This window comes from Pseudophryne corroboree, unplaced genomic scaffold, assembly GCF_028390025.1.
Source record: "Pseudophryne corroboree isolate aPseCor3 unplaced genomic scaffold, aPseCor3.hap2 scaffold_925, whole genome shotgun sequence".
Lineage (NCBI taxonomy): Eukaryota > Metazoa > Chordata > Amphibia > Anura > Myobatrachidae > Pseudophryne > Pseudophryne corroboree.
Genome location: NW_026970505.1, coordinates 58,733 through 69,573, shown reverse-complemented (window position 1 = coordinate 69,573; position 10,841 = coordinate 58,733). Strand labels below are relative to the sequence as shown.

Genomic DNA, 10,841 nt, shown 5'->3' with positions numbered 1-10,841 from the left:
AGAAGTAGAAAAGTTCTAACAGAAACCACAAAGCTCATCTACAGCCACACCACACTGGCTACGCCCAATCTCATCTGATCTTGGAAGATAAGCAGTGTTGGGCCTGGTTAGTACTTGGATGGGAGACCACCTGGGAATACAAGGTGCTGTAGATATTTTTATACTGCCAACACCGTTCTGTTGATGCATTCCATTTTAAAACATATTCATTTTTGAACCAGTAGTTAGAAGTAGAAAAGTTCTAACAGAAACCAGAAAGTTCATCTACAGCAACACCACACTGGATACGCCCAATCTCATCTGATCTTGGAAGCTAAGCAGTGTTGGGCCTGGTTAGTATTTGGATGGGAAACCACCTGGGAATACAAGGTGCTGTAGATATTTTTATACTGCCAACACCGTTCTGTTGATGCATTCCATTTTCAAACGTATTTATTTATGAACCAGTAGTTAGAAGTAGAAAAGTTCTAACAGAAACCACAAAGCTCATCTACAGCCACACCACACTGGCTACGCCCAATCTCATCTGATCTTGGAAGATAAGCAGTGTTGGGCCTGGTTAGTACTTGGATGGGAGACCACCTGGGAATACAAGGTGCTGTAGATATTTTTATACTGCCAACACCGTTCTGTTGATGCATTCCATTTTCAAACGTATTCATTTATGAACCAGTAGTTAGAAGTAGAAAAGTTCTAACAGAAACCACAAAGCTCATCTACAGCCACACCACACTAGATACGCCCAATCTCATCTGATCTTGGAAGCTAAGCAGTGTTGGGCCTGATTAGTACTTGGATGGGAGACCACCTGGGAATACAAGGTGCTGTAGATATTTTTATACTGCCAACACCGTTCTGTTGATGCATTCCATTTTCAAACGTATTCATTTATGAACCAGTAGTTAGAAGTAGAAAAGTTCTAACAGAAACCACAAAGCTCATCTACAGCCACACCACACTGGATACGCCCAATCTCATCTGATCTTGGAAGCTAAGCAGTGTTAGGCCTGGTTAGTACTTGGATGGGAGACCAACTGGGAATACAAGGTGCTGTAGATATTTTTATACTGCCAACACCGTTCTGTTGATGCATTCCATTTTCAAACGTATTCATTTATGAACCAGTAGTTAGAAGAAGAAAAGTTCTAACAGAAACCACAAAGCTCATCTACAGCCACACCACACTGGATACGCCCAATCTCATCTGATCTTGGAAACTAAGCAGTGTTGGGCCTGGTTATTACTTGGATGGGAGGCCACCTGGGAATACAAGGTGCTGTAGATATTTTTATACTACCAACACCGTTCTATTGATGCATTCCATTTTCAAACGTATTCATTTATGAACCAGTAGTTAGAAGTAGAAAAGTTCTAACAGTAACCACAAAGCTCATCTACAGCCACACCACACTGGATACGCCCAATCTCATCTGATCTTGGAAGCTAAGCAGTGTTGGGCCTGGATAGTAATTGGATGTTAGACCACCTGGGAATACAAGGTGCTGTAGATATTTTTAAACTGCCAACACCGTTCTGTTGATGCATTCCATTTTCAAACGTATTCATTTATGAACCAGTAGTTAGAAGTAGAAAAGTTCTAACAGAAACCACAAAGCTCATCTACAGCCACACCACACTGGATACGCCCAATCTCATCTGATCTTGGAAACTAAGCAGTGTTGGGCATGGTTAGTACTTGGATGGGAGACCACCTGGGAATACAAGGTGCTGTAGATATTTTTATACTACCCCACCGTTCTGTTGAAGCATTCCATTTTCAAACGTATTCATTTATGAACCAGTAGTTAGAAGTAGAAAAGTTCTAACAGAAACCTTAAAACTCATCTACAGCCACACCACACTGGATACGCCCAATCTCATCTGATCTTGGAAGCTAAGCAGTGTTGGGCCTGGTTAGTACTTGGATGGGAGACCACCTGGGAATACAAGGTGCTGTAGATATTTTTATACTGCCAACACCGTTCTGTTGATGCATTCCATTTTAAAACATATTCCTTTATGAACCAGTAGTTAGAAGTAGAAAAGTTCTAACAGAAACCAGAAAGTTAATCTACAGCAACATCACACTGGATATGCCCAATCTCATCTGATTTTGGAAGCTAAGCAGTGTTGTGCCTGGTTAGTACTTGGATGGGAGACCACCTGGGAATACAGGTGCTGTAGATATTTTTATACTGCCAACACCGTTCTGTTGATGCATTCCATTTTCAAACATATTCATTTATGAACCAGTAGTTAGAAGTAGAAAAGTTCTAACAGAAACCACAAAGCTCATCTACAGCCACACCACACTGGTTACGCCCAATCTCATCTGATCTTGGAAGATAAGCAGTGTTGGGCCTGGTTAGTACTTGGGTGGGAGACCACCTGGGAATACAAGGTGCTGTAGATATTTTTATACTGCCAACACCGTTCTGTTGATGCATTCCATTTTCAAACGTATTCATTTATGAACCAGTAGTTAGAAGTAGAAAAGTTCTAACAGAAACCACAAAGTTCATCTACAGCCACACCACACTGGATACGCCCAATCTCATCTGATCTTGGAAGCTAAGCAGTGTTGGGCCTGGTTAGTACTTGGATGGGAGACCACCTGGGAATACAAGGTGCTGTAGATTTTTTTATACTGCCAACACCGTTCTGTTGATGCATTATATTTTCAAACGTATTCATTTATGAACCAGTAGTTAGAAGTAGAAAAGTTCTAACAGAAACCACAAAGCTCATCTACAGCCACACCACACTGGATACGCCCAATCTCATCTGATCTTGGAAACTAAGCAGTGTTGGGCCTGGTTAGTACTTGGATGGGAGACCACCTGGGAATACAAGGTGCTATAGATATTTTTATACTACCAACACCGTTCTGTTGATGCATTCCATTTTCAAACGTATTCATTTATGAACCAGTAGTTAGAAGTAGAAAAGTTCTAACAGAAACCATAAAGCTCATCTACAGCCACACCACACTGTATACGCCCAATCTCATCTGATTTTGGAAGCTAAGCAGTGTTGTGCCTGGTTAGTACTTGGATGGGAGACCACCTGGGAATACAAGGTGCTGTAAATATTTTCATATTACCAACACCGTTCTGTTGATGCATTCCATTTTCAAACGTATTCATTTATGAACCAGTAGTTAGAAGAAGAAAAGTTCTAACAGAAACCACAAAGCTCATCTACAGCCACACCACACTGGATACGCCCAATCTCATCTGATCTTGGAAACTAAGCAGTGTTGGGCCTGGTTATTACTTGGATGGGAGGCCACCTGGGAATACAAGGTGCTGTAGATATTTTTATACTACCAACACCGTTCTATTGATGCATTCCATTTTCAAACGTATTCATTTATGAACCAGTAGTTAGAAGTAGAAAAGTTCTAACAGTAACCACAAAGCTCATCTACAGCCACACCACACTGGATACGCCCAATCTCATCTGATCTTGGAAGCTAAGCAGTGTTGGGCCTGGATAGTAATTGGATGTTAGACCACCTGGGAATACAAGGTGCTGTAGATATTTTTAAACTGCCAACACCGTTCTGTTGATGCATTCCATTTTCAAACGTATTCATTTATGAACCAGTAGTTAGAAGTAGAAAAGTTCTAACAGAAACCACAAAGCTCATCTACAGCCACACCACACTGGATACGCCCAATCTCATCTGATCTTGGAAGCTAAGCAGTGTTGGGCATGGTTAGTACTTGGATGGGAGACCACCTGGGAATACAAGGTGCTGTAGATATTTTTATACTACCCCACCGTTCTGTTGAAGCATTCCATTTTCAAACGTATTCATTTATGAACCAGTAGTTAGAAGTAGAAAAGTTCTAACAGAAACCTTAAAACTCATCTACAGCCACACCACACTGGATACGCCCAATCTCATCTGATCTTGGAAGCTAAGCAGTGTTGGGCCTGGTTAGTACTTGGATGGGAGACCACCTGGGAATACAAGGTGCTGTAGATATTTTTATACTGCCAACACCGTTCTGTTGATGCATTCCATTTTAAAACATATTCCTTTATGAACCAGTAGTTAGAAGTAGAAAAGTTCTAACAGAAACCAGAAAGTTAATCTACAGCAACATCACACTGGATATGCCCAATCTCATCTGATTTTGGAAGCTAAGCAGTGTTGTGCCTGGTTAGTACTTGGATGGGAGACCACCTGGGAATACAGGTGCTGTAGATATTTTTATACTGCCAACACCGTTCTGTTGATGCATTCCATTTTCAAACGTATTTATTTATGAACCAGTAGTTAGAAGTAGAAAAGTTCTAACAGAAACCACAAAGCTCATCTACAGCCACACCACACTGGATACGCCCAATCTCATCTGATTTTGGAAGCTAAGCAGTGTTGGGCCTGGTTAGTACTTGGATGGGAGACCACCTGGGAATAAAAGGTGCTGTAGATATTTTTATACTGCCAACACCGTTCTGTTGATGCATTCAATTTTAATATGTATTCATTTATGAACTAGTAGTTAGAAGTAGAAAAGTTCTAACAGAAACCATAAAGCTCATCTACAGCCACACCACACTGGATACGCCCAATCTCATCTGATCTTGGAAGCTAAGCAGTGTTTTGGTCCTAGTTAGTACTTGGATGGGAGTCCACCTGGGAATACAAGGTGCTGTAGATAATTTTATACTGCCAACACCGTTCTGTTGATGCATTCCATTTTAAAACGTATTCATTTATGAACCAGTAGTTAGAAGTAGAAAAGTTCTAACAGAAACCACAAAGTTCATCTACAGCCACACCACACTGGATATGCCCAATCTCATCTGATCTTGGAAGCTAAGCAGTGTTGGGCCAGGTTCGTACTTGGATGGGAGACCACCTGGGTATACAAGGTGCTGTAGATATTTTTATACTGCCAACACCGTTCTGTTGATGCATTCCATTTTCAAACGTATTCATTTATGAACCAGTAGTTAGAAGTAGAAAAGTTCTAACAGAAACCACAAAGCTCATCTACAGCCACACCACACTGGATACGCCCCATCTCATCTGATCTTGGAAGATAAGCAGTGTTGGGCCTGGTTAGTACTTGGATGGGAGACCACCTGGGAATACAAGGTGCTGTTGATATTTTTATACTGCCAACACCGTTCTGTTGATGCATTCCATTTTCAAACGTATTCATTTATGAACCTGTAGTTAGAAGTAGAAAAGTTCAAACAGAAACCATAAAGCTCATCTACAGCCACACCACACTGGATACGCCCAATCTCATCTGATCTTGGAAGCTAAGCAGTGTTGGGCCTGGTTAGTACTTGGATGGGAGACCACCTTGGAATACAAGGTGCTGTAGATAATTTTATACTGCCAACACCGTTCTGTTGATGCATTCCATTTTAAAACGTATTCATTTATGAACCAGTAGTTAGAAGTAGAAAAGTTCTAACAGAAAACACAAAGTTCATCTACAGCCACACCACACTGGATACGCCCAATCTCATCTGATCTTGGAAGCTAAGCAGTGTTGGGCCTGGTTAGTACTTGGATGGGAGACCACCTGGGAATACAAGGTGCTGTAGATATTTTTATACTGCCAACACCGTTCTGTTGATGCATTCCATTTTCAAACGTATTCATTTATGAACCAGTAGTTAGAAGTAGAAAAGTTCTAACAGAAACCACAAAGCTCATCTACAGCTACACCACACTGGATACGCCCAATCTCATCTGATCTTGGAAGCTAAGCAGTGTTGGGTCTGGTTAGTACTTGGATGGGAGACCACCTGGGAATACAAGGTGCTGCAGATATTTTTATACTGCCAACACCGTTCTGTTGATGCATTCAATTTTCAAATGTATTCATTTATGAACTAGTAGTTAGAAATAGAAAAGTTCAAACAGAAACCACAAAGCTCATCTACAGCCACACCACACTGGATACGCCCAATCTCATCTGATCTTGGAAGCTAAGCAGTGTTGGGCCTGGTTAGTACTTGGATGGGAGACCACCTGGGAATACAAGGTGCTGTAGATATTTTTATACTGCCAACACCGTTCTGTTGATGCATTCCATTTTCAAACGTATTCATCTATGAACCAGTAGTTAGAAGTAGAAAAGTTCTAACAGAAACCACAAAGCTCATCTACAGCCACACCACATTGGATATGCCCAATCTCATCTGATCTTGGAAGCTAAGCAGTGTTGGGCCTGGTTAGTACTTGGATGGTAGACCACCTGGGAATACAAGGTGCTGTAGATATTTTTATACTGCCAACACCGTTCTGGTGATGCATTCCATTTTAAAACGTATTCATTTATGAACCAGTAGTTAGAAGTAGAAAAGTTCTAACAGAAACCACAAAGCTCATCTACAGCCACACCACACTAGATACGCCCAATCTCATCTGATCTTGGAAGATAAGCAGTGTTGGGCCTGGTTAGTACTTGGATGGGAGACCACCTGGGAATACAAGGTGCTGTAGATATTTTTATACTGCCAACACCGTTCTGTTGATGCATTCCATTTTCAAACGTATTCATTTATGAACCAGTAGTTAGAAGTAGAAAAGTTCAAACAGAAACCATAAAGCTCATCTACAGCCACACCACACTGGATACGCCCAATCTCATTTGATCTTGGAAGCTAAGCAGTGTTGGGCCTGGTTAGTACTTGGATGGGAGACCACCTTGGAATACAAGGTGCTGTAGATAATTTTATACTGCCAACACCGTTCTGTTGATGCATTCCATTTTAAAACGTATTCATTTATGAACCAGTAGTTAGAAGTAGAAAAGTTCTAACAGAAACCACAAAATTCATCTACAGCCACACCACACTGGATACGCCCAATCTCATCTGATCTTGGAAGCTAAGCAGTGTTGGGCCTGGTTAGTACTTGGATGGGAGACCACCTGGGAATACAAGGTGCTGTAGATATTTTTATACTGCCAACACCGTTCTGTTGATGCATTCCATTTTAAAACGTATTCATTTATGAACCAGTAGTTAGAAGTAGAAAAGTTCTAACAGAAACCAGAAAGTTCATATACAGCAACACCACACTGGATACGCCCAATCTCATCTGATCTTGGAAGCTAAGCAGTGTTGGGCCTGGTTAGTACTTGGATGGGAGACCACCTGGGAATACAAGGTGCTGTAGATATTTTTATACTGCCAACACCGTTCTGTTGATGCATTCCATTTTTAAACGTATTCATTTATGAACCAGTAGTTAGAAGTAGAAAAGTTCTAACAGAAACCACAAAGCTCATCTACAGCCACACCGCACTAGATACGCCCAATCTCATCTGATCTTGGAAGCTAAGCAGTGTTGGGCCTGGTTAATACTTGGATGGGAGACCACCTGGGAATACAAGGTGCTGTAGATATTTTTATACTGCCAACACCGTTCGGTTGATGCATTCCATTTTAAAACGTATTCATTTATGAACCAGTAGTTAGAAGTAGAAAAGTTCTAACAGAAACCACAAAGCTCATCTACAGCCACACCACACTGGATACGCCCAATCTCATCTGATCTTGGAAGCTAAGCAGTGTTGGGCCTGGTTACTGCTTAGATGGGAGACCACCTGGGAATACAAGGTGCTGTAGATATTTTTATACTGCCAACACCGTTCTGTTGATGCATTCCATTTTCAAACGTATTCATTTATGAACCAGTAGTTAGAAGTAGAAAAGTTCTAACAGATACCACAAAGCTAATCTACAGCCACACCACACTGGATACGCCCAATCTCATCTGATCTTGGAAGCTAAGCAGTGTTGAGCCTGGTTAGTACTTGGATGGGAGACCACCTGGGAATACAAGGTGCTGTAGATATTTTTATACTGCCAACACCGTTCTGTTGATGTATTCCATTTTAAAACGTATTCATTTATAAACCAGTAGTTAGAAGTAGAAAAGTTCTAACAGAAACCAGAAAGTTCATCTACAGCAACACCACACTGGATACGCCCAATCTCATCTGATCTTGGAAGCTAAGCAGTGTTGGGCCTGGTTAGTACTTGGATGGGAGACCACCTGGGAATACAAGGTGCTGTAGATATTTTTATACTGCCAACACCGTTCTGTTGATGCATTCCATTTTCAAACGTATTCATTTATGAACCAGTAGTTAGAAGTAGAAAAGTTCTAACAGAAACCACAAAGTTCATCTACAGCCACACCACACTGGATACGCCCAATCTCATCTGATCTTGGAAGATAAGCAGTGTTAGGCCTGGTTAGTACTTGGATGGGAGACCACCTGGGAATACAAGGTGCTGTAGATATTTTTATACTGCCAACACCGTTCTGTTGATGCATTCCATTTTCAAACGTATTCATTTATGAACCAGTAGTTAGAAGTAGAAAAGTTCTAACAGAAACCACAAAGTTCATCTACAGCCACACCACACTGGATACGCCCAATCTCATCTGATCTTGGAAGCTAAGCTGTGTTGGGCCTGGTTAGTACTTGGATGGGAGACCACCTGGGAATACAAGGTGCTGTAGATATTTTTATACTGCCAACACCGTTCTGTTGATGCATTCCATTTTCAAACGTATTTATTTATGAACCAGTAGTTAGAAGTAGAAAAGTTCTAACAGAAACCACAAAGCTCATCTACAGCCACACCATACTGGATATGCCCAATCTCATCTGATCTTGGAAGCTAAGCAGTGTTGGGCCACGTTAGTACTTGGATGGGAGACCACCTGGGTATACAAGGTGCTGTAGATATTTTTATACTGCCAACACCGTTCTGTTGATGCATTCCATTTTCAAACGTATTCATTTATGAACCAGTAGTTAGAAGTAGAAAAGTTCTAACAGAAACCACAAAACTCATCTACAGCCACACCACACTGGATACGCCCGATCTCATCTGATCTTGGAAGATAAGCAGTGTTGGGCCTGGTTAGTACTTGGATGGGAGACCACCTGGGAATACAAGGTGCTGTAGATATTTTTATACTGCCAACACCGTTCTGTTGATGCATTCCATTTTCAAACGTATTCATTTATGAACCAGTAGTTAGAAGTAGAAAAGTTCAAACAGAAACCATAAAGCTCATCTACAGCCACACTGGATACGCCCAATCTCATCTGATCTTGGAAGCTAAGCAGTGTTGGGCCTGGTTAGTACTTGGATGGGAGTCCACCTGGGAATACAAGGTGCTGTAGATAATTTTATACTGCCAACACCGTTCTGTTGATGCATTCCATTTTAAAACGTATTCATTTATGAACCAGTAGTTAGAAGTAGATAAGTTCTAACAGAAACCACAAAGTTCATCTACAGCCACACCACACTGGATAATCCCAATCTCATCTGATCTTGGAAGCTAAGCAGTGTTGGACCAGGTTAGTATTTGGATGGGAGACCACCTGGGTATACAAGGTGCTGTAGATATTTTTATACTGCCAACACCGTTCTGTTGATGCATTCCATTTTCAAACGTATTCATTTATGAACCAGTAGTTAGAAGTAGAAAAGTTCTAACAGAAACCACAAAGCTCATCTACAGCTACACCACACTGGGTACGCCCAATCTCATCTGATCTTGGAAGCTAAGCAGTGTTGGGCCTGGTTAGTACTTGGATGGGAGACCACCTTGGAATACAAGGTGCTGTAGATAATTTTATACTGCCAACACCGTTCTGTTGATGCATTCCATTTTAAAACTTATTCATTTATGAACCAATAGTTAGAAGTAGAAAAGTTCTAACAGAAACCACAAAGTTCATCAACAGCCACACCACACTGGATACGCCCAATCTCATCTGATCTTGGAAGCTAAGCAGTGTTGGGCCTGGTTAGTACTTGGATGGGAGACCACCTGGGAATACAAGGTGCTGTAGATATTTTTATACTGCCAACACCGTTCTGTTGATGCATTCAATTTTCAAATGTATTCATTTATGAACTAGTAGTTAGAAATAGAAAAGTTCAAACAGAAACCACAAAGCTCATCTACAGCCACACCACACTGGATACGCCCAATCTCATCTGATCTTGGAAGCTAAGCAGTGTTGGGCCTGGTTAGTGCTTGGATGGGAGACCACCTGGGAATACAAGGTGCTGAAGGTATTTTTATACTGCCAACACCGTTCTGTTGATGCATTCCATTTTCAAACGTATTCATCTATGAACCAGTAGTTAGAAGTAGAAAAGTTCTAACAGAAACCACAAAGCTCATCTACAGCCACACCACACTGGATATGCCCAATCTCATCTGATCTTGGAAGCTAAGCAGTGTTGGGCCTGATTAGTACTTGGATGGGAGACCACCTGGGGATACAAGGTGCTGTAGATATTTTTATACTGCCAACACCGTTCTGTTGATGCATTCCATTTTAAAACGTATTCATTTATGAACCAGTAGTTAGAAGTAGAAAAGTTCTAACAGAAACCAGAAAGTTCATCTACAGCCACACCACACTGGATACGCCCAATCTCATCTGATCTTGGAAGCTAAGCAGTGTTGGGCCTGGTTAGTACTTGGATGGGAGACCACCTGGGAATACAAGGTGCTGTAGATAATTTTATACTGCCAACACCGTTCTGTTGATGCATTCCATTTTAATTCGTATTTATTTATGAACCAGTAAATAGAAGTAGAAAAGTTCTAACAGAAACCAGAAAGTTCATCTACAGCAACGCCACACTGGATACGCCCAATCTCATCTGATCTTGGAAGCTAAGCAGTGTTGGGCCTGGTTAGTACTTGGATGGGAGACCACCTGGGAATACAAGGTGCTGTAGATATTTTTATACTGCCAACACCGTTCTGTTGATGCATTCCATTTTCAAACGTATTCATTTATGAACCAGTAGTT

The 10,841-nt window shown here is 41.3% G+C and overlaps 36 non-coding genes and 12 pseudogenes across 36 annotated transcripts; all 48 read left to right on the top strand.

Moving 5' to 3' along the window:
- The first annotated feature begins 36 nt into the window (after window positions 1-36).
- LOC135047091 (5S ribosomal RNA) lies at window positions 37-155 on the top strand. Its single transcript, XR_010239163.1, has one exon. It is a non-coding gene; the product is annotated as a 5S ribosomal RNA (ribosomal RNA).
- Window positions 156-262: 107 nt separating this feature from the next.
- On the top strand, window positions 263-381 carry LOC135046512 (5S ribosomal RNA). Its single transcript, XR_010238825.1, has one exon. It is a non-coding gene; the product is annotated as a 5S ribosomal RNA (ribosomal RNA).
- A 107-nt stretch (window positions 382-488) lies between these two features.
- Window positions 489-607, top strand: LOC135047090 (5S ribosomal RNA). The gene has a single exon (XR_010239162.1). It is a non-coding gene; the product is annotated as a 5S ribosomal RNA (ribosomal RNA).
- Window positions 608-714: 107 nt separating this feature from the next.
- LOC135047211 (5S ribosomal RNA) lies at window positions 715-833 on the top strand. The gene has a single exon (XR_010239278.1). It is a non-coding gene; the product is annotated as a 5S ribosomal RNA (ribosomal RNA).
- Window positions 834-940: 107 nt separating this feature from the next.
- On the top strand, window positions 941-1,059 carry LOC135046457 (5S ribosomal RNA). The gene has a single exon (XR_010238772.1). It is a non-coding gene; the product is annotated as a 5S ribosomal RNA (ribosomal RNA).
- A 107-nt stretch (window positions 1,060-1,166) lies between these two features.
- LOC135046677 (5S ribosomal RNA) lies at window positions 1,167-1,285 on the top strand (annotated as a pseudogene).
- Window positions 1,286-1,392: 107 nt separating this feature from the next.
- LOC135046755 (5S ribosomal RNA) lies at window positions 1,393-1,511 on the top strand (annotated as a pseudogene).
- Window positions 1,512-1,618: 107 nt separating this feature from the next.
- On the top strand, window positions 1,619-1,737 carry LOC135046580 (5S ribosomal RNA). The gene has a single exon (XR_010238891.1). It is a non-coding gene; the product is annotated as a 5S ribosomal RNA (ribosomal RNA).
- A 106-nt stretch (window positions 1,738-1,843) lies between these two features.
- On the top strand, window positions 1,844-1,962 carry LOC135046449 (5S ribosomal RNA). Its single transcript, XR_010238764.1, has one exon. It is a non-coding gene; the product is annotated as a 5S ribosomal RNA (ribosomal RNA).
- A 107-nt stretch (window positions 1,963-2,069) lies between these two features.
- On the top strand, window positions 2,070-2,187 carry LOC135046654 (5S ribosomal RNA; annotated as a pseudogene).
- Window positions 2,188-2,294: 107 nt separating this feature from the next.
- On the top strand, window positions 2,295-2,413 carry LOC135047095 (5S ribosomal RNA). The gene has a single exon (XR_010239167.1). It is a non-coding gene; the product is annotated as a 5S ribosomal RNA (ribosomal RNA).
- A 107-nt stretch (window positions 2,414-2,520) lies between these two features.
- On the top strand, window positions 2,521-2,639 carry LOC135046875 (5S ribosomal RNA). The gene has a single exon (XR_010238949.1). It is a non-coding gene; the product is annotated as a 5S ribosomal RNA (ribosomal RNA).
- Window positions 2,640-2,746: 107 nt separating this feature from the next.
- LOC135046549 (5S ribosomal RNA) lies at window positions 2,747-2,865 on the top strand. The gene has a single exon (XR_010238861.1). It is a non-coding gene; the product is annotated as a 5S ribosomal RNA (ribosomal RNA).
- Window positions 2,866-2,972: 107 nt separating this feature from the next.
- LOC135046736 (5S ribosomal RNA) lies at window positions 2,973-3,091 on the top strand (annotated as a pseudogene).
- A 107-nt stretch (window positions 3,092-3,198) lies between these two features.
- LOC135046676 (5S ribosomal RNA) lies at window positions 3,199-3,317 on the top strand (annotated as a pseudogene).
- Window positions 3,318-3,424: 107 nt separating this feature from the next.
- Window positions 3,425-3,543, top strand: LOC135046754 (5S ribosomal RNA; annotated as a pseudogene).
- A 107-nt stretch (window positions 3,544-3,650) lies between these two features.
- Window positions 3,651-3,769, top strand: LOC135047259 (5S ribosomal RNA). The gene has a single exon (XR_010239322.1). It is a non-coding gene; the product is annotated as a 5S ribosomal RNA (ribosomal RNA).
- Window positions 3,770-3,875: 106 nt separating this feature from the next.
- On the top strand, window positions 3,876-3,994 carry LOC135046438 (5S ribosomal RNA). The gene has a single exon (XR_010238753.1). It is a non-coding gene; the product is annotated as a 5S ribosomal RNA (ribosomal RNA).
- A 107-nt stretch (window positions 3,995-4,101) lies between these two features.
- Window positions 4,102-4,219, top strand: LOC135046653 (5S ribosomal RNA; annotated as a pseudogene).
- Window positions 4,220-4,326: 107 nt separating this feature from the next.
- On the top strand, window positions 4,327-4,445 carry LOC135046411 (5S ribosomal RNA). Its single transcript, XR_010238726.1, has one exon. It is a non-coding gene; the product is annotated as a 5S ribosomal RNA (ribosomal RNA).
- A 107-nt stretch (window positions 4,446-4,552) lies between these two features.
- On the top strand, window positions 4,553-4,673 carry LOC135046743 (5S ribosomal RNA; annotated as a pseudogene).
- A 107-nt stretch (window positions 4,674-4,780) lies between these two features.
- On the top strand, window positions 4,781-4,899 carry LOC135046582 (5S ribosomal RNA). The gene has a single exon (XR_010238893.1). It is a non-coding gene; the product is annotated as a 5S ribosomal RNA (ribosomal RNA).
- Window positions 4,900-5,006: 107 nt separating this feature from the next.
- LOC135046579 (5S ribosomal RNA) lies at window positions 5,007-5,125 on the top strand. The gene has a single exon (XR_010238890.1). It is a non-coding gene; the product is annotated as a 5S ribosomal RNA (ribosomal RNA).
- A 107-nt stretch (window positions 5,126-5,232) lies between these two features.
- LOC135047093 (5S ribosomal RNA) lies at window positions 5,233-5,351 on the top strand. The gene has a single exon (XR_010239165.1). It is a non-coding gene; the product is annotated as a 5S ribosomal RNA (ribosomal RNA).
- A 107-nt stretch (window positions 5,352-5,458) lies between these two features.
- Window positions 5,459-5,577, top strand: LOC135046426 (5S ribosomal RNA). Its single transcript, XR_010238741.1, has one exon. It is a non-coding gene; the product is annotated as a 5S ribosomal RNA (ribosomal RNA).
- A 107-nt stretch (window positions 5,578-5,684) lies between these two features.
- On the top strand, window positions 5,685-5,803 carry LOC135046576 (5S ribosomal RNA). Its single transcript, XR_010238888.1, has one exon. It is a non-coding gene; the product is annotated as a 5S ribosomal RNA (ribosomal RNA).
- Window positions 5,804-5,910: 107 nt separating this feature from the next.
- On the top strand, window positions 5,911-6,029 carry LOC135046414 (5S ribosomal RNA). Its single transcript, XR_010238729.1, has one exon. It is a non-coding gene; the product is annotated as a 5S ribosomal RNA (ribosomal RNA).
- A 107-nt stretch (window positions 6,030-6,136) lies between these two features.
- On the top strand, window positions 6,137-6,255 carry LOC135046473 (5S ribosomal RNA). The gene has a single exon (XR_010238787.1). It is a non-coding gene; the product is annotated as a 5S ribosomal RNA (ribosomal RNA).
- Window positions 6,256-6,362: 107 nt separating this feature from the next.
- On the top strand, window positions 6,363-6,481 carry LOC135047275 (5S ribosomal RNA). The gene has a single exon (XR_010239337.1). It is a non-coding gene; the product is annotated as a 5S ribosomal RNA (ribosomal RNA).
- Window positions 6,482-6,588: 107 nt separating this feature from the next.
- Window positions 6,589-6,707, top strand: LOC135047168 (5S ribosomal RNA). The gene has a single exon (XR_010239237.1). It is a non-coding gene; the product is annotated as a 5S ribosomal RNA (ribosomal RNA).
- A 107-nt stretch (window positions 6,708-6,814) lies between these two features.
- Window positions 6,815-6,933, top strand: LOC135046403 (5S ribosomal RNA). The gene has a single exon (XR_010238718.1). It is a non-coding gene; the product is annotated as a 5S ribosomal RNA (ribosomal RNA).
- A 107-nt stretch (window positions 6,934-7,040) lies between these two features.
- Window positions 7,041-7,159, top strand: LOC135046371 (5S ribosomal RNA). Its single transcript, XR_010238686.1, has one exon. It is a non-coding gene; the product is annotated as a 5S ribosomal RNA (ribosomal RNA).
- Window positions 7,160-7,266: 107 nt separating this feature from the next.
- Window positions 7,267-7,385, top strand: LOC135046537 (5S ribosomal RNA). The gene has a single exon (XR_010238849.1). It is a non-coding gene; the product is annotated as a 5S ribosomal RNA (ribosomal RNA).
- Window positions 7,386-7,492: 107 nt separating this feature from the next.
- LOC135046622 (5S ribosomal RNA) lies at window positions 7,493-7,611 on the top strand (annotated as a pseudogene).
- Window positions 7,612-7,718: 107 nt separating this feature from the next.
- LOC135047286 (5S ribosomal RNA) lies at window positions 7,719-7,837 on the top strand. The gene has a single exon (XR_010239348.1). It is a non-coding gene; the product is annotated as a 5S ribosomal RNA (ribosomal RNA).
- Window positions 7,838-7,944: 107 nt separating this feature from the next.
- Window positions 7,945-8,063, top strand: LOC135047022 (5S ribosomal RNA). The gene has a single exon (XR_010239095.1). It is a non-coding gene; the product is annotated as a 5S ribosomal RNA (ribosomal RNA).
- A 107-nt stretch (window positions 8,064-8,170) lies between these two features.
- LOC135046339 (5S ribosomal RNA) lies at window positions 8,171-8,289 on the top strand. The gene has a single exon (XR_010238654.1). It is a non-coding gene; the product is annotated as a 5S ribosomal RNA (ribosomal RNA).
- Window positions 8,290-8,396: 107 nt separating this feature from the next.
- Window positions 8,397-8,515, top strand: LOC135047107 (5S ribosomal RNA). The gene has a single exon (XR_010239178.1). It is a non-coding gene; the product is annotated as a 5S ribosomal RNA (ribosomal RNA).
- Window positions 8,516-8,622: 107 nt separating this feature from the next.
- LOC135046559 (5S ribosomal RNA) lies at window positions 8,623-8,741 on the top strand. The gene has a single exon (XR_010238871.1). It is a non-coding gene; the product is annotated as a 5S ribosomal RNA (ribosomal RNA).
- Window positions 8,742-8,848: 107 nt separating this feature from the next.
- LOC135047017 (5S ribosomal RNA) lies at window positions 8,849-8,967 on the top strand. Its single transcript, XR_010239090.1, has one exon. It is a non-coding gene; the product is annotated as a 5S ribosomal RNA (ribosomal RNA).
- Window positions 8,968-9,074: 107 nt separating this feature from the next.
- Window positions 9,075-9,188, top strand: LOC135046797 (5S ribosomal RNA; annotated as a pseudogene).
- A 107-nt stretch (window positions 9,189-9,295) lies between these two features.
- Window positions 9,296-9,414, top strand: LOC135046735 (5S ribosomal RNA; annotated as a pseudogene).
- A 107-nt stretch (window positions 9,415-9,521) lies between these two features.
- LOC135046474 (5S ribosomal RNA) lies at window positions 9,522-9,640 on the top strand. The gene has a single exon (XR_010238788.1). It is a non-coding gene; the product is annotated as a 5S ribosomal RNA (ribosomal RNA).
- A 107-nt stretch (window positions 9,641-9,747) lies between these two features.
- On the top strand, window positions 9,748-9,866 carry LOC135047065 (5S ribosomal RNA). Its single transcript, XR_010239137.1, has one exon. It is a non-coding gene; the product is annotated as a 5S ribosomal RNA (ribosomal RNA).
- A 107-nt stretch (window positions 9,867-9,973) lies between these two features.
- LOC135046630 (5S ribosomal RNA) lies at window positions 9,974-10,092 on the top strand (annotated as a pseudogene).
- A 107-nt stretch (window positions 10,093-10,199) lies between these two features.
- LOC135046515 (5S ribosomal RNA) lies at window positions 10,200-10,318 on the top strand. The gene has a single exon (XR_010238828.1). It is a non-coding gene; the product is annotated as a 5S ribosomal RNA (ribosomal RNA).
- Window positions 10,319-10,425: 107 nt separating this feature from the next.
- Window positions 10,426-10,544, top strand: LOC135046392 (5S ribosomal RNA). Its single transcript, XR_010238707.1, has one exon. It is a non-coding gene; the product is annotated as a 5S ribosomal RNA (ribosomal RNA).
- Window positions 10,545-10,651: 107 nt separating this feature from the next.
- On the top strand, window positions 10,652-10,770 carry LOC135047285 (5S ribosomal RNA). Its single transcript, XR_010239347.1, has one exon. It is a non-coding gene; the product is annotated as a 5S ribosomal RNA (ribosomal RNA).
- The last annotated feature ends 71 nt before the right edge of the window (window positions 10,771-10,841 follow it).